Here is a 22,550-nt window from a genome sequence, read left to right as displayed (position 1 = left end):
TTTATAGATTGGTATTCGACATGGTATTGGGCATATGGAAATATCAGACTTATGGACTTGATCTGGACTGGGCTGGGATGTTTTCTCAATGTTCTACTGCTCTTGTACATAAACCCCTTTCTCATACACAGATGAGTGTCTATGAATGTTTCTCTAGCCAACCCAGATTAACACACCTCCCTATAAAGAAGCATTGGTAGCAACATTTTACCATTGAGTCAAATGAGACTCAAAGATGTCAGCTACCTTAGAACTAGTAGAATGAGGCAGGTCTGGGATTTGAATCCAACACTATTTGACTCTTAACAGGATACTCTATGATGGGTTCACTTACATTTTCCCAGGGAAATTTCTGTTCCAGGCCCATTAGTAAGTACATATTAAAAATGCTCTAAAGACAAAGAACTATGAATCCCATATTGCTTTAAAAAACACACATCAGCATTCTCTCTCTCAAAAATTGTGCTCAGGTTAAAATTCCTAAGCTAATGAGAACTTCTGAAACTATAAAGAATTTCTTGAGCTTTTTGTTAAAAATTTTAAAAAATTTCAAGCTCATTTTTTGTTTGTTTGTTTCTTGGTGATTCGCATCTGTATTAGTTTGTTTGTTTCTTGGTGATTCACATCTGTATTACTAAGACCATTACACACCTACACATTCATCAAAAGGAGGATTGTCAATGCATGAAAGCAGAACAACTCTTCAGTATTATTGCAAATCAGCTAAGGCTCGACATGGCATAGAAGATAGCTGTTTTACTTTAAAATCAGAGTACCAGGATACAGAAGTGGACCGACTCAGCAAAGTTAGCTTAGCTTCTTAAAAAGTAATGGTCTGTCCTTGATTTCAGATAAGCAGGGGAAAAAAGAGCAAACATGAACTGAGCATGCACTTATCACTTCTTTTTTCCCCCTAACTTTATTTAAACCAGTAGTAAAGGAACAACGCAGGTATAACATCACAGCAAGGACCAGAATACAAGGAGGGCCATTAAGCGCCTTATGGATTTCAAAGCATGGCTGGGGGAAGACAAAAGTAGGTGGAAGGATGGTGACAGATGAACAATAAGACACAGCTAAGAAAGACGCCCATCTGCCTTGCTGACACTTGGAGAGCCTCAGGGCTGAAATACACCAGAAATGAAGTGATATAAAGACTTGAAAATTTGGAGGACTATGCAAAAATATATGCAAAGATATACTAACTCATCTACCCTTTTGCTCAACTTAAAAAAATATTATGCTGATTTATTATTTGAGATATCTCTTCATTCACACCACCGAGAGATCATTTCACCCACTGCCCCATTTGGCAGGCAGTCTCTTGTCTCTCTCATCTGCAGTGATGAGGCAGACACCTCTTCCTCAAGGAAGTGCAATCCATGGTTTGGTGCATTTTCCAGTAAGGAAAATTCTGGAAAGTCTGGTGTGAAAGCTATTGCCATTGGCATCTCTCATGTAAACCACATCAAAAAAGCCAGGGCATACATCTCTCTCTATTACTGATCACACCAATTCTTCCCAGGTTAGCACCTTCACAGGTTAGTAACCACACACACTGTACCAGTGTTGAAATGATGAATCAGTAATCACTCAAGTCTCCCAATCAACCTGAATGGTGCCATTCACCTTGATGAGGGGATCAGGGTAGCAGGTAGTGTGAACATCATGAGTCACCAGGCGAGGGATCCCTTTTATCCCACAAAGACCTTTCTTGCTTTGCACAACTTGTACTTCACCTCCTCGGGTGTAATACGTTGAACAGCAAAGCCACCCTTCATGTCATGAATCTAATAGAAATTCTCTCCAGTCTTGTCAATGCTGACGACATCTGTAAAACCAGTGGGGTAGGTTATATCAGGTTAGATCTTGCCATCAATCTTAATGAACCACGGTGTGCAATTTTCTTTAACTTCGTGTTTAGTCAGACTACACTTCAGTCTTTTTCTTTAAAACATGATCAGCAGGAGACATTCTTTTGGCTTGCGGGCACCAGCGAATGTTCGACGAGCAAACACAACAGTCAGTTTTTCCAGCATCCAGTGCTTTGGAGCAGCGACACACAAGATGCTTCTTGGAACCAGAATCAGCCCTGATGGTGCTGAGTACAGAAAGAATTAGAATTCTCTGATACTCACCTTCCCGATATGATCTCTGAAGACAAAATGTGTGCATAAGCAAATGTGGTGAAGAAAGCTGATAGTGCCCAGCTATCAAAAGATATGGCATCTGGGATTTTAAAGGTTTGAAGATAAACAAACGGCCATCTAGCTGAGAAACAAAATAGCCCACATGGAAGAAGCACACCAGCCTGTGTGATCATGAGGTTTCAATGGGATCAGGTATCAGGCATCAAAGACCCAGAACAAAAAATCATATCAATGTGAGTGAGGGGGAGCATGGAGTGGAGACCCAAAGTCCATCTGTAGACAACTGGACATCTCCTTACAGAAGGGTCACAAGGAAGAGACAAGTCAGTCAGGGTGCATGCAGTATAGCACCGATAAAACATACAACTTTCCTCTAGTTCTTTAATGCTTCCTCCCCACCCCACCCCAACTATCATGACCCCAATTCTACCTTAAAAATCTGGCTAGACTAGAGGATGTACACTGGTACAGATAAGAGCTGGAAACACAGGGAATCCAGGGCAGATAAACCCCTCAGAACCAATAATGAGAGTAGTGATACCAGGAGGGGAAGGGAAGGTAGGAGGAGAGAGGAGGAACTGATCACAATGATGGGGGAATGGACAACAGAAAAGTGGGTGAAGTGAGACAGTGGTTGGTGTAAGACATACAAAAAAAAAAAAAAGATAAATTATCCAGGTTCCTGAGCGAAGGGAGGATGTGGGAAGGGGGAAATGAGCTGATACCAAGGGCTCAAGTAGAAAGAAAATGTTTTGAAAATGATGATGGCAACATATATACAAATGTGCTTGACACACGGATGGGTGTATGGATTGTGATGAGAGCTGTAAGATAAATTGGTTTTAAAAGAATTGTTATTCAACTTGCCAACTGCTTTCCCACTCTATTCTGGGAAGAGACAAAGGAAGGGTCTTCTTCTTTTATAAAAACAACAACAGTAATGATGTGAGGTAGACTATGTACTAGGGTGGGACTTGGGTCCCAGGGAGAAGTGCTCTACATTCTATTATTTAGCAATCACAAAATGCCTTATCAGCTTCCTTTCAGTTCATTTTACAATGAACCTAGTCAGTTGATAAGGCCCTATTCATGGTCATTTAACTGTTCTCTTGACTCATTGTTACATATAGTGAGCCACATAAGACATAGACAATTAAATAAAGCCTATAATGTGGAGTAAGGAAGAGGCTAAGATAAGGAAACAGAAAAATACATCCTAGAGGAAGAAAATACTTTAATGACAAACATAAAATAAACCTTAATCAGTGCATATGAAGTTTAAAAGGTATTAAACCTACAAACCAAGAATAGGATACTATGGAAAAGATAAAGAAAAATAGCTATGTAAATTAGTCAAGGAAATCTCTTAAACAATAAGCAAACTATAGAAATTGTAAAATAGAAACCTAAGTTGCTGCGCAAACTTTCACAAAAACACCAAAGAAAAGTTAAGACCAAAAACTAAAAACAAAACATTAGAGATCATAAAACTGAGGGATTCCCCTATGAAACCCAATGCCCAACCAAAGAAACCCTAGGCTGAAGTAGGGAATCAGGAGGAAAGAAATTTATCACAGAAACATAGACATCTCCCCCAGATGAAGAAAACTGCATTTTCAAGGCTTAAAGGACATTATTGGGTATTTATACCAGTTATTATTAAAAGACCCACACCCACTTCACCATCATTGTGAATTGTAAACTAGCAAGGATAAAGAGGAATTCCTAAAATGCATTGAATTATGCCATCCTTTGCTACTTTACAATAAACACTTTAACAATGGTTTAAGAGAAGCATGCCCATCTTCACTGTTCACAGATGAGATCTTCTAATAGGTCAACCTGATGTGTGAGGTGTAAGGCACAGAGCCAGAAAATGAACCTACATCCATCTGCAATTCTTCTCCCAGAAAATAGCTGTAAGAGGCAGAGAAGCTTACAGGGAATTCTCTGCAGGAGGGAAACAGTGAGAGTCGTCCATTACTGCAACTTTGAAGGAATTGGTAAGCTGTTGCCCTTTGAAAAGGAGTATTATGTCGTTGTTACCTTGGCAACTTTCAAAAGTTATATTACAACTCACAACATGGATGTGAAAGTGGTTTGGAAATTAACACCTAGTAATCCCCCATTGGGGTGCTGGAAAAGAATATTAAAAGTGTAATGGACTGCTAAAAGGACAAACAAGTTTGTCGTGGAAGTACAGCCAGAGTAGAGTGTTCCCTAGAGGCAAGGATGGCAGGGCTTTGTCTTACATACTTTGGGCATGTTGTCAGGAGAGAGCGGTCCCTGGAGAAGAGTGTGATGCTTGGTAAAGTGGAAGGGCGGCAAAAAAGAGGAAAACCCTAAACGAGATGGATGGACATAGTGGCTGCACCCATGGACTGGGGTGTGGGAACGATTGTGAGGACGGGACCGTGCAATGTTTCCTTCTATTGTGCATGGGGTTGCTCTGAGTCGGAACTAAATTGATGGCACCTAACAAAAACAACTATCCCCCATTACCTGACCTAACACAATGTAATGACAGCCGATCATCATAAGAAGATTAGGGGAGCGGGGAGGGAAGGGAAAAATGAGGACCTAATGCCGGGGGCTTAAGTGGAGAGGAAATGCTTTGAGAATGATGAGGGCAATGAATGTACAAATGTGCTTTACACAATTGATGTATGTATGGACTGTGATAAGAGTTGTATGAGCCCCTAATAAAATGATTGAAAAAAATGATATCTAAAGTGTATATATATAATACATACATTAATAAATATTACATATGTAATACATATATATGTATGTATAGCACATTATGTTAAATATATCTGTGTGTGTGAATCTGTATATAAATACGTGTGTATGTAAAATATATTATAGATATGTAATACAAATATTACATTCATATATATAATGAATGTAATGAATATCACTAAATTCTACACTTAAATATGCTTAAAATATACATAATTCTTATGAATGTGAATGAGTTATTGAAATGTATGATACATGAATTGTATCGTTGAAATTATTAAAAATGAGCAAACTAATTTTTAAAATTGTAATGGCAAGTTTTCTGCTACGTATTTTTTACCCTATAAAATAAAAAAGGTGTTTTCAAGAAGAAGAGAAATGAACAACAACAACAAAGAAGATTAGGGTGGGAGGCAAAAATCTTACTCAGGTCAAAACTCTAATACAACCAATTGAAAGAAAGTTTTCTCGAGGAGTGGACCATTTCCTATAGAGTGGAAAACAAGACTTGCTTTTTTTCTCTGCCTGGATCCTGCATTTGGCTCATTGACCTCAGTTTCTTTGGATTTGAACCAATGGCCAGCCATACTGTCTGCTCACCCAGGGAGTTGTCACAGCCTATTAGCTAACCTGCTGACCTTAAGACTCCTTTGCCTCTGCAGCCACCAGACTATGATTTCCTGACATCTTGCATTTGTCATCCCCCACAGAACATGCTAGCCGAACATCTGGCTCACAGCCTTAGAACCTGCCTGGACTTAGACTCATCAACTTCTACAACTGTATGAACTATTTTCTTGATGTAAATTCCTTTCTCTATCTCTATCTATATGATTTTGCTCTCTGGTGAATCCAGACTCATACACTCCACATATACAGTTGGAGGGATTTTGTAAATTGAGGCATATCTACTTTTGAAATAAAATAAGATCAAGAAGTTTCTATTAGAATTTGCTGACCTATTAGCAGTAAAGTATAAATTAAGTCAACTTAAGGAAAAGACTCCTTCAGCATTTCTATTTCATCTGATTTCTTGAGCCCTGTTCATGCAGTCATGGAATAAATATTTATTCTACTCAAGGACATAACTGCTAGAGGTTATGTCAACATTGATGAATGAAATATAAAATTCTTGTCCTCATGAAGCTTTCTTCAGTGAAGAAAATAGATAGAATTTGGTGAGAGAGATCATGCAAGGTAATAGGAAACTTACTCAGATAGAAAACCCCAGGAAGGGCTCTCCTGGGAAATGACATTTCACTGACCCAAAGAATTCAGCTATGTTATAGAGTTGATGTGATGGGTGGGGTATTTTAAGAAAAGAGACTAGCAGCGCTAATACTCAAATGGTTTTTCAAAGAAGTAGAGTATTTGCTGTAAGCAAGAGAGAGATAATAACCCAAATTAAAACAAATAAGCGGGTCTTCCTGTTGACAAGCCACATGGAGCTACACTGATGCAGCCAGAGCCCTGGAACTGGAGGAGCCACGTGTAGACCCACGCCAGAACTGAGATGCTTCCACCACCAGTGGATCCACAAAATTTTCCACCCACTACTGTGATCTTCCTGCATTCAGCATCACTGCATGGCTGTGTGAGTCTAAAGAGGAATTTATGAGCTAGTATTGACATATGGGGTAATATTGGACTTACAGACTTGATCTGGACTGGGCTGGAATGTTTTCTTAATGTACAATGGCTCTTTTATATAAAGCTCTCTTACACACACAAACCCCCCCCCAAAAAAAAAAACCCAAATAAGCAATTGAATTCATAACACATAAGGCCTATAGGCTATTGGACAAAATTAGAATACAACCCAAAGGGTGATGTAAAACCTTTGAAAAACTTAAACCACAGGAGGAACATGAATTGATGTATGGTTCTGGATATTTCCATGTGCATGCTCTACAGATAGCTCAACTATCATTAGACTCAGACAGGGGTGCTACCATCAAGGTCAGTGATTCAAGCCCACCAGTGGCTCCTTGAGAGAAAGATGAGGCTGTCTGGGCCCCATAAAGATTTACCTTCTCAGAAACCCAACTCTGTCCTACAGACTTGATGGTGGTGGGTGCATGGTGAAAATGGTAAAGCTCTCAAATGCTAGCCAAAAGGTTGACAGTTCTAATTTAGTCAGCCAGGAGAGGGAAAGGCTTGTGAGAGACCCCGGCCTTGAAAGCGAGAGGGAGTAGCTCTATGCCCTCACAAAAGGGGTCACCAGGGGTTGGGAGTCACTTGACAGCAATGACCACAATAAAAATAATTTTGACTGAGTCAGAGTTGTGACTCTAGAACTGGTTCTTTATAATGTTCTTTCTGGTTGCTTTTTCTCTATTATCTTCTGTTTCCAATCTATGCTACCCATTTCATTGCCAGACTCATCGTCCCCATACAAAGTTATGGCTTCCCCCTGCTTTCAGAACACATCCAAATACCTTTATTTGTTCATTCGCCTTCTATGATCTGATCCTATCTTGCACTTCTGAATTGTAGCTCACTTTTCCCTCTCCATATAATAGTGTTTTACTGTACTGGAATTGGGGCTTCAAAAAGCTCATAGAAAATGAAATGAAAAGATATGGAAGTTTTTCATGAGCCTTTTGAAACTCCCTTTTATTATTGTTCTAACCCAATAATTCTCAGACTGTGGTCTGGGCACTTCAAGAGGTCTCTAAGATTCCACTAGGCAGTCTGCTGGACAAAGTACCCTTGATAATAGTTCCAGGATACTATTTTCCTTTTTTTTACTCTCATTCTCTCGTGAGTTTACAGTGGAGTTTTATTTTATTTTATTTTTTGTGATCCAAGTGGGTTTTTATAAAGGATAGAAGATGTTTCAGGCATTAGAGTAGACTGAACATAAGCCAGAGAGAGAGAGAGAGAGACTGTGGCCCAGCTGTGTGGCACCATGGCCACGGAGGAGCAGCTGGTGGTCTCGAAGTTCCAGTCCTCTCAGGGCCCTCCGCTGGGAGGCGTGGTCGACGGTACTGGCTGACCCTCATTGGCTGAATTAAGCCCACCTGGCCTAGATCGAGACCCACCCAGGTATCCCGCCCACCTAAGTGTACCACCCTCCCTGGCTCAGAACCCGAATTTGGAACATGCCCAGTTGACACCCTGGTCCCTGGGCTGGCTCCTAACATTTCCCCACTTAAGGGGTATGGACCCAAATCTTTGGGGAACTGGGCAATATCTCTAGCTACTTCCTGCTGGCAAAGGGGGCACAGAGACTTCCTGCTGGCAAAGGGGGCACAGAGTGGGGCTTTGGGTCCATACCCTTCCTACTCTGTTGGAAAGGGTTGTCCACTCAGGGCCCACAGTGGATGAGGTTGGGGTGATCCAGGAGCTGGTGATCCTGGGGTTGGCACACTTGGCTCAGAGACATTGGTAACCTGAGAACTTCTGGAAGAAACAAAACAGGTGGAGAGTTTAGGGGAGACAGGGGTACGGCTGTGAGATGGCAGTGCCCTTGGAGGTGGGGGTTAATGTCATGACTAGTTTAGAAAAGAGGAAATGTCAGCACTGACAGGCGTGGGTGCTAGTTTGCTTTAAACACAGGAATGTTCTAAAAGCATTTACTGCTTAAAGACGGTGAGGGTCTGAGGTAGGTTTTCTGTGGAGCACTTATCTATCCTGGGGTGGCAGTGAAACACCCCCAACAGCTGTCAGGGGTGCTGGTCTGTATGCTCTGCTTCCGAGGGGTCTGGGTACAACAGCTCCCACGGTTTCACCTGTGAATGGTGCCCAGAGTCCAGGGAAGAAGGTGAGGACCGGATATAATGGGGGAGCGATCCTCCAAGAGCCATCCAGAAAACAAAGCGGAGAAGTCACGAGAACTCAATGCTTCAAGGTGAGTGACTGCGGTTTCAGAGCACGCCACTAGGCTGCTGGAAACTGGAGCCTCGAGCAGATGCCCCTGCCCGAGGGAGGGGTCCTGGACCCCAGTCTTTGCCTGCAAACTGGGCCCTGACTGTTTTCTAGACAGCAAGCATTGGGAATGGCGTGGTGACCAGATTTTAACATTGGTAAAGCGGGACACCATTGATAAAACTCATATCCTGGTGAAATAGCCACATGGCAGCCGAAAATTGTATACCCTAGTTTGTTGTGCATTCGTTCCAAAAATCAGGACTTTTTAAAAATGCTGCGGGAGGCGGGAAAAATTGTTAAAAATCGGGACTGTCCCGCCCAAAGCGGGACGTCTGGTCACCTTACTATAGAGGGAACTACTGGCACAGGTAATTCACCGGAACTCGGAAGGTGAGACTACTGCTTGGAGCGGCATTCCAGTAGCCTTCAAAGGTGACCACTGGCATGAGCGCTCTTCTGAACCCGTGAAGGGGAGCAGAGATCCATCAATTGGCTCAGGGACCATCATAGGGAAATTGGGATCCGTGGCTGGACACGTACTGCCACAGTGGGCCTGTACCAGGAGCTGTACCACGCACGGGTGATGGCGGAATTGCTGAAAGGCCTTTGGAGACAAAAGCGAGCAGTTACTCAGTCTTGGCTTTCGAATGCCTTTGGCCGAGGCTTTGGCAAAGGAAAACCAGCTGTAGGAAAAAAACACAAACCCCAGCGAGCACACTGGCAGAGTGCTAAAGCAGCTTGTTTATGAAACCAGGAGAAAACAAAAGAAACGGAGGTGGTAAGGGAGCATCCAACCCCTGGGGCTAGGCTGCACTAGCCTCCAGGGCAGGACAACCGCCCACTAAGTACCGCCCTCCTCTCCCCACAACCACGTGTTTGGAGCAGTGGGCGCCATCTTGGCGGGGTCACCTGCTCAGTTGCCCCTCAACAAAAATGGTGGCGGCCACTGGGTGGCATCATCTTGCCAGACAGTGGCGTTTTCTAGAAGCTACGTAGCTAGCACAAGAGACTGAAAGCAGAAGCAGATTTGAGAAATCAACTCTCCATTAAGCCAGACAAAGTGATTTACAGGTGGTCTAAAGCAGATTAAGACGTATATAACTCTTCTCACTATTTCTGTTGGAAAATCCAGTACACTTAGGACCAAGGAGCTTGAGAAACCTCTCATTAGTTAAAAGTATATGCTTTAAAATAAGGTTGATCTAGAGTTCAAATCCTGCTGCTATTAATGACATGTGGGCTTCAGTTTTTCAATAGCGAAATGGAGATAGCTATCGACCTTATTGGCTACTAGATGTAAAATGTTGAAGCCAGAATTGCATATAGTACACCCACAGTAACTGGGAGGTACTGCCAGCATCATGATCAGCTTAATGACCATTATTATTGTCATGCCCCAAAATGCTTGGGCTTTCCTGACTCAGAATCATCAGTAATATAATTGTCTTGGCAGGACAGGCCTCTCAGATACTTCTTTGCCTATTGAGCGCCAATGGAAGCAGGGAAATAGTTTGTAGAATCAATAGGGATCCTCTTCCTTACTTTTCCTTGTGTTCACCAAACAGGCAGCAGAAATGGTATTCTTTGTGTACCGAACTCAAGGAGAAAGCAGAAACAGAAAGACCAGAGTACTTTTTGTTTATTTGTTTATTAGCTTCTTTCATAAATTATAGTAGGGATATTAATCAGCCTTGTTGTTAGGAGATTGTGGGCTGAGTAAAGACCAAATGCTTGGTTTTAATTAAGTGCCAATGATCAAAAGATTGAAAGCATGTAATTTATTGTATGTAAAAACCTTTTATCCCTGGGGGATGGACAACAGAAAAGAGGGTGAAGGGAGACATTGGTCAGTGTAAGACAGGACAAAATAATTATAAATGATCAAGGGTTCATAAGGGAGGGAGAGTGGGGGAGGGAGGGGAAAATGAGGAGCTGATACTAAGGGTTCAAGTAGAAAGAAAATGTTTTGAAAATGATGATAGCAACAAATGTACAAATGTGTTTGACACAATGAATGTATGTATGGATTGTGAAAAGAGCTGCCTGAGCCCCCAATAAAATGATTTAGAAAAAAAAGAAAGAGAAAATCTTTTAAGGGAAGAATGCAAGTTGATGATATCAAACATTATCAAAGGATATCAAAATTTGGCCAAACAGCTCAATCTAGATATTGAAGTCTCCTGACTCTCTCTGATCAATCCTCTTTGAACCAAGTCCTGGAATAGACAGTTAGGTATTGGAAAACAGAGGCTGCGGGAAATCCGACAGATAGCAGTGGAAGGTTTGTGCTACAGTAGAAAGGAGAGAAGCTGTAAGTGTCTTGGATAAAACTTGTCTAATCAAATTGTTTTTATCTGAATCATGGGAAATTTAATAGTTTCTTGCACCCTATACTGAGGGTATTGGCTCAGAATCCATAACTTCAGCATAGGGTGCAAATGACTATTAAATTTCTTATGACTCAAAGCAAAACAGCAATTTTTGAGAGCACACTGGTAGATCTGGACACCAGAGGCTACTGAAGGATAACATTCAGTAGTAGCATACAGCATTAACCTTGGCAATCAGATTTTAAAAGCCATATCCAAGCCAAGACTAGGACAAAAATATATAAATCATGTACCTACATGATAAAGAACATATCCAAATGATATAAGAAATTCTTACAGCTCAATAAGAAAAACAACCTGATACATATGGGAGGCAAGATATTTGAACAGATACTTCACCCAAGATGATCTACAAAAATGGCAAATAAACACACAGAAGCATGCTCGACATTACTAGTCATCAGGGAAATGCACATTTAACCCACAAGGAAACACTATACTTGCGAAAATTAAAGATCTGTAATAATAATTGTTGGTAAGGATATAGACCAAATGAAATTCTCCTATGATGCTGGTAGAAATACAAAATGTTAGTCACATGACCCTACTTGATACTCACCCTCATGGAGAGATCACTGAAGATATGGGTGCTATAGCAAATTCTGGTGAAAAAATCAGTGGCTGACAATTAGAAAGAATAGCACCTTAGAAGTTTGTTGTAAAATAAGCAGTCATCCAAGAGAGGTGTCAACTACGTCCCCATGGAGGAAGCGCATACCAGCCTGTGTGATCTAAGGATTATACATAGTAAGATTTTAATCTGGAGGAGGCAATGACATCAGAGTTAAGTTCTGAGCATAGAGACCCAAAGCCCATTAGTAGGCCACTGGAGATCCCCTTGCAGAGGGGTCTCGGGGAGGAGATGAGCCAGACAGGGTGCGATGTAGCAACGATGAAAAATACAACTTTCCTCTAGTTCCTAAATGCTTCCCTGTCCTCCCCTCACTATCATGATCTGAATTCCACCTTGCAAGTCTGGCTAGACCAGAGGATGTACACTGGTACACATAGGAACTGGAAACACAGGGAATCCAGGGCAGATGATCCCATCAGGACCAGTGGTGTGAGTGGCGATACTGGGAGGGTAGAGGGAGAGTAGGTATGTGACTTCCTCCCTGGGGGACGGACAACTGAAAAGTGGGTGTAGGGAGACATCGGGCAGGGCAAGATATGATAAAATAATAATTTATAAATTATTAAGGGCTCATGGGAAGGGGGGAGGGAGGGGAAAAAATGAGGACCTGATGCCGGGGGCTTAAGTGGAGAGCAAATGTTTTGAGAATGATGAGGGCAATGAATGTACAAATGTGCTTTACACAATTGATGTATGTATGGATTATGATAAGAGTCGTATGAGCCCCTAATAGAATGGTTTAAAAAAAAAGTTCTGAGCATAGAGAAAACCTAAAATCCATTTTCAGAGTCCCCACATAGACTATACTTCCAGTGAATCCCCTCTGACCACAGTCCAGGGATGTGAGCATCTTTGCTATTAAACAGAGAACATTGTAAAGTCAAGCATGACAGGTGCTATTAGCTTAAAATGTAGCACCTTATCATTGGATCTTCTTTTTTATCTATTTTAAATTCATTCCAGTTTTAATATTTTCTGTTCCCCCACCCCCAATGAAGGAAAGTGAAGTGAGAAGCAAGGAGATCAGAGATTGGTGGACGTGGGGTCACATAGATTCAAAGTCGGCAGGAACATGGCAGGGCACAGTTCTCAGGGTAAGTGTCCCTTGTGGGCCACAAGCCCCAAAGCCAGACACATAATTCAGGCAAACAGGAAAGTGAAGGGTGGCAAGAGAGAGAAAAGTCCCCAGTGTCTTTCTTATAAAAAAAGGTCATATGCCCAGCATCTGAAGCTGTTATCTGATAGAGACGTTGCACTCCATCCCTACCTCCATACAGGTACCATCATATTAACATAAAATCTAACCATCACAACTATAATGACAGGTGCCAGATCTTTGGTAGACAGTGGTAGGAGGTGTTTGATTTCTAAAGAGTAGAAGGCAACTTTTATGGATGGTGGAAATGTCTTCTGTGTTATCCAATACAATAATCCTAGCCACACATCACAACTGGACATTGGGAATATGACTAGTATGCCAAGGAAGTGAAGTTTTAATTATATGCTTTAGTTAAATACGATGCAAATCCAATTAAAAGGAAAACTTGTAAGTATGTTTAAAACACCTTGGGCACATGAATCTACCTTTTCAATTCTAAATTTTATAAAATCTAATTACAAATCAAATATATCTAACAACAATTTAGCAGTTTAATTGAAATATTCTGCAAGTATCAGGGTGCAGTAAAGCACTGATGAAACACACAATACTCCTCTGGTTCCTTGAGGCGTCCTCACCCCCACTATCATGACCCCAGTCCTGCCTTTCACTGTGGGCTAGACCGGAGCATATGCACAGGTACAGATAAGAGCTCAGGACACATGGAACCCAGGAGTAGGTATGAGAGTAGCAATACCAGGAGGACAGGGAGAAGGGGGGACGAACAACAGAAACCATGGGGGAAGGGAGACCGGTTGGTGTAAGATATGAAAATAATAATAATTTATAATTTATTAAGGGGCCACAAGGGTGGGCAGGGAGAGGAGCTGACACCAAGGGATCAATAGAAAATACAGTAAATGTCTAGAAAATAATGATGGCATCATATGTACAAATGTGCTTGATACAATTGATGTATGGATTATTATAAGATCTGTAAGAGCCCTCAATAAAATGCTTTAAAATAATAAATAAAAGTGGGGAAGAAAAGAAATATTCTGCAAGTATAAAATATACAGCGGATTTCACAGACTATAAAAAGAGAATGTATGTCATTAAATGTTTTATATTATTTATATGCCAAAAAGGTAATATTTGGGTATATTAAGCTAACTAAAATGTATTGTTAAAATTAATTTTTTTTCTTTCTTTTTGAATGTTGTTACCAGTAAATTTTAAATTACATATGTGGTTCCCATTAAATTTCTACTGGAGAATGTTGCTGTTTATCATGCTTATAGTGGTAGTAATAAGACTGTACGCTGCTGTTGAAAACACCTGAATTTCACATTTAAAACTGGTGAATTTTATAACATATAAATGATACCTCATATAGCTGATTTGGGGAGCTCTGGTGACATCGTGGTTATGTTGGGCTGTTAACTGCCAGGTCTGTAGTTTAAAATCCCTGCTGCGCCTTGGGAGAAAGCCAGGGCTTTCTGTTCTGGGAAAGAGTTACCGGCTCAGAAACTCCCAGGGGCAGCTCTACCTATAGGGTATAGGGTGTCAGGTTGCTGCGAGGTGGCATCTACTCGATGGCAATGCATTTGTTTGTTTGTTTTACGTAGCTGATTTTTAAAATGCCGATTGCTCCCAAAGGAGAGCCACAGGAAGAGTCATGAGGATAGTTAGACGAGCAACACCCAGGGGAGCGACCAGCTGAGTTGTACCCAGTGGATGGGGCATAGTGGGGTAGAGGCCAATCCCAAACACCAGCAAAAGGTGAGATGTTGCTTAGCTGGCCCAGGGAAGACCAAAGATAGCAAAAGCATGCCTCTCTGATAAGGAAGGAAGAAAGACAGGCTATGTGGGTAGGTATAGAATTGACTATGTAGATCTTAAAGTACCAATTTAAATTAAAACAACAAACCAACAATTGCATTACCAGGTGTCAACAAGAGCACATTCTGCCATCAGCAGAAGGGGAAGTTCAAATCCAGAAACAAAGCTGTGAGTGGTTGAGTTATTGTGACTGCAGGTTTTTAGCCATCTGCCTGACATTTCCTGCAGGGTCACTTGAAGCAGCACTTTCTCCCAGAGTCTCTCTGGAACCCTGGTCAAGATGAATGCCTTCCGTATTAGAGTCGTCAAGCTTTGCTTAGATTCTCATCACAGAAATCTTCATGTAGCAGGTAGTCAAAGAATTTTGACCAGTGTTGTCATAGAAAGGACAGGCTTCAAGAACATCCATCTATCTCTGTCTGGCCGTCACAAAGCCAGACAGAGCTAATGATAAGAGGGGACTGAAGCATCACGGGTGCCAAGTGCCTTCATCTGGGAGAGCCTTTCTCTCTTGCCCTATGTAAATGCTGTTTGTCTGCCGAGGTTCAACTCAGTTTAACTCAGTTTTTGCTTTCTCCCACACTCCTGCAACGTTCTACCCCTTTGAAGTTCTGCACTACCTTACAGTCAGAGAGAAGGCTCCTTGGTGGCAAGGAGGGCGAGACTGTATCTCATGAACTTTGGGCATCTTGCCAGGAGAGACCAGTCCTTGGAGAAAGGCATCAAACTTGGTAAAGTGGTGGGGCAGTGACAAACGGGAAGACTCTCAATAGGATGGATGGACATCGCTGGGCTCAAACATAATTGTGAGCATGGCACAGGACTGGGCAATGCTTCATTCTGTTGGCATAGGGCCTCAATGAGTTGGAAGTGACTTGTTGGCACCTAACAACACTTGTAGTAATTGTGAGCTATCCACTGTGGAGTGAGGCACACACACAAATTGTAACAGGAACTACGGATAGTGCCGTTCAATCTAAAGCCAAGTTTCACGAATCCACAATGTTCAAAACCATTAGTAAATAATTGTGGTTACTAAAACATCAAATAAAAATACATTTTCTATGATTATTTGAATATATCCCTTTTCAAATTGGCTACCAAGTTGGGTGGGTGGGGGCATGTATTCCGGTGTCTGAACCTAACTACTTACTAAGGGAATGGTTAGATAAGCTTGAGCAATCGAAAGTTTAGAGAGTCAAACTCACCTCGAGGCCTTGGGAAGAAGGGCCTGGCAATGCGCTTCTGTAAAACGATTACAGCCCCAAAGCCCTAGGAAGCAGTTCTACAGTTTAACATATCGGTGGTCATGTGGTCTGGCAACCAGCAGCAATAGCTACAGGGGCTCGGTGAGAAATAAAGGCTCTATGAAGTTTAGACCGCTCTAACCCACAGAGTTCACATCACTGTTCCGTCTATAGTTGAAGAAGCTGATAGTCAAAGAAGGAAGGGATGGAGAAATTCCAGTCTGAGTATAAGGCCCGAGAAATCAAAGCTACCAGCGAGTATCACATGCCTACCGAGGAGAAACATTCTAGCCATCACACACACACACACACACACACACACAGAGCACAGAGTCCATTCTGACTTATAGCAACCCTATGGGACAGGGTAGAACTCTCCTGTGGGGTTCGGAGACTTTACAGGAGTACATTATCTTCCTCTTGCGAAGTGGCCGACAATTTTGAACTATCAACCTTATGGTTCACATCCCACGATGCCACCCGGGCTCTTTAACCATGACATTAGGGGTGAGTTAATTAAATGCTTGGCCCTTATGGCCCAGGAATGATGTTATAAATATCCAAATGGCTCTTGGTTAAAAAAAGGTCCCGAGCCCTCAAGAGTGTTCTGGAATTTGCCCAGAGGTACGCGCTAGTTTGAGTCGGACTTAGGATTCAATTCCAGGTTCCCCTCAATATGAAACCCATACTCTTAACCTTGTGGGTTTGCTTAAGGATTCCCAGATCAGCACCTGGAGCCAGTCTCCAAAGAGAAAGCAGATGGTCCACAGAGAAGCGACAGTGGCAGAGACGTTCCCCGGAGGGAAGAAAGGGCAGCGAGGGGTCATAGGCAGAAACAGGGTCAGTGACCTGTGCTGTTTCTACCACCAACAATTCCCGCAATCGAAATTTACACTGAGAGATTAAGTGACTTACTTGGGACCCCACGAGGCACTCATCCATCCTCCTAGACTATGACAGCTCTCGTATTAAAACCACAGGTAAGAACCGGCAACTGAGTATTAAAATTAGAGCTGTTCTTCAATTCAGTTAATCAAGCTCCTGGGGGGTTGCTGGATTTTCACTCACGCCAACTGCAATACACTTTACAGAAGGACACTATGACCCCTCCTTGTCCTGATGCTCAGAGAGCTTTTCCTCACATCTCGCCAGTATGCACGTATTACTCTCCTCTTAAGAGGTCACTAAAGTCCTTCATTTCAAAATCTAATTATTTGCCTCTACAATCTCCTAGTTAGTTACGCCATCTGCATAATGCTCTGGCATGATTTTTTTAAACCAGGCTTTCCAAAACAGAGAAGGAGACCTCCGTAACAGCGGGAGGCACCCCCTCTCCTAAACAGGAACCCATTTGCAGATTAAATTTGCCGAAAGGTCAACTTGCAGCTGCCACTGTGCTGCACACCCCACGTGTCCTCTGTCACGCTCTGTGACACATCTTGAGAAGAGTCAGGGTCCTTTCCAGCCTGCTGATTCTGTTTAAATTAGAATAGATTTAAGAGTCCCCAAGCTCTGGTTTCTAGGTAGCATTGCACATTATTATAAATAATTCAATCATACCTGCCCTGATAACACATTATATTTCTACTATCACACCTAAAAGGAATGAAAAAAAAATAACTCAAACCGATTAAGGAGTATTCCAGGGATAATTTCTCTACCAGTTTTTTTTTAAGTTTTTGAATTTGTTGTTTATTTAACCCTCAAATAGTAGTCAGTCATGATACTAGCAGTAACAACTACCTTGCATTTAGCGTGCCAACAATCAATTCCTTATTGCATTTATTTACTTGTTAAAACCATTTTATTAGGAACTCTCATCCATAGCTCCATTAGATCAAGCATAGTTGGACAATTGCTGCTATCATCATTTTCTTTCTTCTTGAACTCCTTGATATCAGTTCCCCTTTATCCCCTCCCTCTCTCTAGTAGCGTCATATGGGATTGACATCCATTTATTTCATTGCAGTCAGAAGATTTAAAATTAATTTTGTTAACTGAAAATTAATGGGGCAAACCTGTTTGCTTTTAAAATATTTGACTCAACCTATCTTAACTCCAAAATAATAATGGCATATTCTATTCCCTGGGACAAATTCTCTAATTGATCAGTTTTTATTTTTAGTTGTGTCCAGTTATTGATGATTTGACGTTTATATTTCAGTGCAAATTATTTCATTTTTATAAAAGCACAACAATGTAGAAGGCAAAAGGTATGTACTTAGAATTTCAGAGAAGCTTAAAGATAGAAAAAAAATCATCTTAAAGATTGTACAGCACCTGGTTCAAATGTAATCCGATCATTTGTGAACTGTGATGCTCAAGAGAAGCTGCGTCACGCAGAGCTGAAATGAGGGTGACACAGGGAGGGCCCGACGGTGCAAAATGTGTGCAGGCACCTGCTCTCTGGGCTGTGCGAGGGCAGGTTGGGCATTTGCAGGACTCTGAAAGTGAACGCCTTCTTCCCAAAATGTTGTGGCTTGCTTGCTTCGAATTCTAGTTCTAGCCCTGATCTCTGAGCATCAACTGCCTCATCTGCAAAAGGATGCTGAGCATAGTGACCTCCCTCCTAGGAATGGAGTGAAGATAAAATGAAATAATTCACAAAATGCACTTGGCACTTGGCACTTGGCTAGGCCCATAATGAGCGCTCAGTACATGCTTAAAGTTTCTGTTCAAAATGTATTATATCGCATAATACAGCTTAATCATGTTGCCTCACCCATTCAGCGATCTTTCATGTTGTTTGAGAATAAAGTATACAATTATTAGCATGTCTTCCTAAGTCAAGATGGCTTGGCCATTGCACCCAATAGTAACAATACGTCGGTCTCTTCCACTAGATTTGAAGCTCAAAGAAAGCAGGGACACTTTCTGTTTTGCCGGGCATTTTTTACTCAGCACAGTAGTGTGGAATCAGTGGATACAATATAATTATTTGGTGAAGGATATCAAAGTAATGTTACCACTGCCCCATCCTATCAAGGTCTAGCCTCATTCAAGGACAGGGCATGTACAACCTTATGTATGAGTTCGTTTTATTTGTTATTACTAGCTGTTAAAGCTATTTCCCCCCAGATGTGAGCCTCAATGCCCCCTTCTGCATGGCCACACTCAGGTCCCATTTCATCCTGTTTCATCTTTATATTCATAAATACCTGTTGAGCACCTAGAATAACAGCATGCTAAACTTGACTAAAACAACTACACGAGCAGTGAATCCACTTCCACTGAGTCGTTCCTGAGTCGTAGAAACTCTGTATCTTCTACAGTTTCTGAGACTGTACATCATTATGGAAAGAGCCAGCTCTGGCATTCTCCCACAAAGAGATCAGTGGGTTTGAATGACTAACTTTGTGGTTAGCAGCCCAATGCCTACTAGATATATAAAGATGAATAAAAGTATGTTTTTTTTTTCATGCAGGGTCCTTTTCAGTATTCTGTCACAAGCTCTAATTTTAAAAAAGCATATAGTAAGTTTCCTAAGAGAGGTACAGGATCTCTGAAGGAGAGGGATCCTATCAAGTTGAGGAGCCAGTGATCAACTTTCAGACTCTTTAAGACCCAAAGAACGAGGAGAAGTAACAACCCTTAGTAGTGAAAGGGAAAGCAGAGAACCAGTATTTCACGGCGAGGGAGAGTATTGATGGAGGAGGCACATTGAGTTATTATATTCATTTGAAAGAGTTGATGTAGTTCACAATTCCTTTCCTTCTTTCATTTGTTCAGTCGTTAGCGTGCTGATTCATTAGTTTGTTCACTCATTCATTCGACAACAAACACTTAATATGTATCACCAGTGTACCAGGCACTGCATGATATCGAAATAGAGTAAGACACAAGACAGCCACATCCCTTGCCATTTTGGAGACTGAATACTGGTATGTTCAAATTCTATCCACATTTGAAGAGGAAATGTTGCTAACTGTACTCAGCCTTGTTATACTTGTTTCGTTTCAGGCCATTTTTGGAAGCAGTTGTCCTTTGGCGAACCTGTTGGCTCACCAAGTGAAATGCTTGGCAGGAAAGGCTGAGCTTTTATCGGGCTAAGAGGATAACTGTGCTGTGATTTTAGAAGCATACGGTTGAGTGCTTAACGCAAAAGACTGCTAAGTAGATGTTCTTGTTGTTGTTAACAACTTGGGATGTTGAGAGTAGGCAGAGGAAAAGATTGGCACATTGGAAAAGGTATTGTTCATATGCAACTGTCCAGTGGAAAGGTCCCTGTTTCAGAGAAAGAAGAATCCTTGAGATTTTTTTATTGTTTTCTATTTCAGTGAAGAGTCACATGACCTACAACTTCCACACTAGCCAACACCCATGGCAACACCAAAGACATTCTTTGTTTAGAAAAGTTTCTTTGCTTAGAAAGTTTGGCATTATTATGTGACACAAATTCAACATACAAAAACCAATCGTATTTCTAGATTCTAGAAATGAATACTTAGAATTCAAATAAGAATTAAATATGTTATCATTTAGCTAATCATAAGAATGGTATACTAGTTGAAATTCTCACAAACCCCAAAAACCCCCAAACCAAAATCACGGTCATTGGGTCAGTTCTCACTCACAGTGACCCTGTGAGAACTGGTAGAACTGCTGCTGTGGGTTTCCAAGACCTCACCTCTTTCTTAGAGTAGAAAGTCAAGTCTTTCTCCCCTGGAGTAGTTAGTAGGTTAAAACTGCTGACTAAGTTAGCAGCCCAGTGCATAACTGTGTTTACACCAGGATTTACAAAAGTAGTCGTCTATTCGTATGTTGAATGTATTTATTTTCATAAATGTCTCCAGAAATATATATGAACATTCAAATAAAATTAGAGTGAAGTGAAATAGTATATTTATGTATGAGAAAACTCATTATTGACAGGATATTAATTCTACATAAATACTTTTATAGAGTCAATGATATATAAATACATTCTCTATAGAAAAAGAGAGTGGAACAAAAGAGGCCAGTACATATTCTAAAACTCTCTTTATATATAGATCATTTTATATTTTCAATTCCTGTTTCTCAATGATTTTTTAACTTTAAACCATAATTTAAAAAACAAGCAAACCATTGTTTTGTGACTTTGGTGATGGTTTACAGAGCAGATCACCAGGTTTATATTGAACAATTCATGCCCATTGTGACTCAGCTTATCCACTGTAATCCTTTCAATGAGCCATTGCAATCCTACTTCCTCTCTGTGTTTCTTGCTTCCATTCTCCCTTCTCTCCCACCTTCTGAATTTTGTCATTGGGTAATGTTGCCCTTCTGATCATAAATCCGTGATTATTCTAATGTACGGATGAGTTCACGTCCAGACTTGTCACATTAAAACAACAACTCCCTCCATCTCCCCACCTCCTATTTCCCATTACCTGAAGCCCTGATGTGGTTCTTCTTTTAAAAGATGAGTTATAATTAACACATTATCATTCAAAAGTTCAATCATATGAAGAAGGGCTGTGCAACCATTGTCACAATCAGCTTTGGAACTTTCACCTCTTCTTTTGTGCATTGATGCTGGTTCCCCAACCCCCTTCCTTTTCCTCTGTGTTCCAGGTCATCATCAATACCATTACTATCTTCATATTTCCTTCAATCCCAGTTTCCCTATACAGATAGATAGACAAGACTGGGGCAGACACCAAGCAAGCCCCCATCAACAATGGCCTAAAAAAGGGACCACAACCTAATAAAAAGCAGAGAAGATTAAAAATCTGGAATAAATTCACATAGGATCAATAGGGAGATTACGTAACAAGACACCACATTCTGCCCAGAGTACTGTTGCTAAAATCCCCATTACAATGCTCATCCTCTGATTTTGGGGCTATAATCATTTCTAGACAATGTATATTTGCAATTCTCCAGAGACGCATCCCATGTAGTGAAGCTACATCCCATGTAGTGTCTGAGGTCTTAAAGACCTGATGTGACGGTCTCTATTCTGAAAAGATGAAACTGAAGTGAGACCTGGCGAATTTGGTAAACTCAGACATAATCTCACATAAATGTAAGAAATATATTTCTATTACTGCTCAAAACTTTAAGCTCAGTGACTAAAGTCTAACTCTGAGACCCTTTCATGTATCAATCTATGAGACCCTTTAAAGCAATGAGACCCTTTACTTCTCGATCTATCTTCATTCTACTTAAGTGGAACTAATTCAATGCTTTCAATTTTCCACTTATGAAGCCTTTGGTAGAATTTTCAGCGCAGTTAACCCAACTACAGATCTATGGTTATACAGAATCAGCAGAGAAAATGACATATGGTAGAGAGCAGGTGGCTTTGGGAAATTATATTAACTATATATAAATGAAATCACACCAAGTATTAATATTTAATTTCCACTATTTGAAAGAGAAAGGTTTGCTCTGAGAGTGGACTTTAATGCATATGTAAATTAATTATAATTCATGACATTCCTGGCACAAATCATTATTTCACCAAATGATGCAATCATTTAAAACCAATATTGACATTTTGAATGTTACAAAGCCTTCAAAGATTCACTGCTATCTCTTCTTTCACCTGAAAAGGACCTTTTATCATAAGCAAGGTGAAATAGATAA

The 22,550-nt window shown here is 41.0% G+C and overlaps 1 protein-coding gene and 1 pseudogene across 2 annotated transcripts in view; both read right to left on the bottom strand.

The window, feature by feature from the left end:
- PPP2R2B (protein phosphatase 2 regulatory subunit Bbeta) overlaps nt 1–22,550 on the bottom strand; it is a 569,986-nt gene that overhangs the window by 392,072 nt on the left and 155,364 nt on the right. The window lies entirely within an intron of this gene.
- The window catches only part of LOC115873492, an 89,492-nt pseudogene continuing 75,144 nt past the window's right edge, over nt 8,203–22,550 (bottom strand).

This window comes from Echinops telfairi, unplaced genomic scaffold (assembly GCF_000313985.2).
Source record: "Echinops telfairi isolate 266 unplaced genomic scaffold, ASM31398v2 ScPeMD7_7469;HRSCAF=8507_0, whole genome shotgun sequence".
NCBI classification, from domain to species: domain Eukaryota; kingdom Metazoa; phylum Chordata; class Mammalia; order Afrosoricida; family Tenrecidae; genus Echinops; species Echinops telfairi.
The sequence above is the reverse complement of the archived record's forward strand: the minus strand, read 5'-3'. Positions and strand labels throughout refer to the sequence as shown.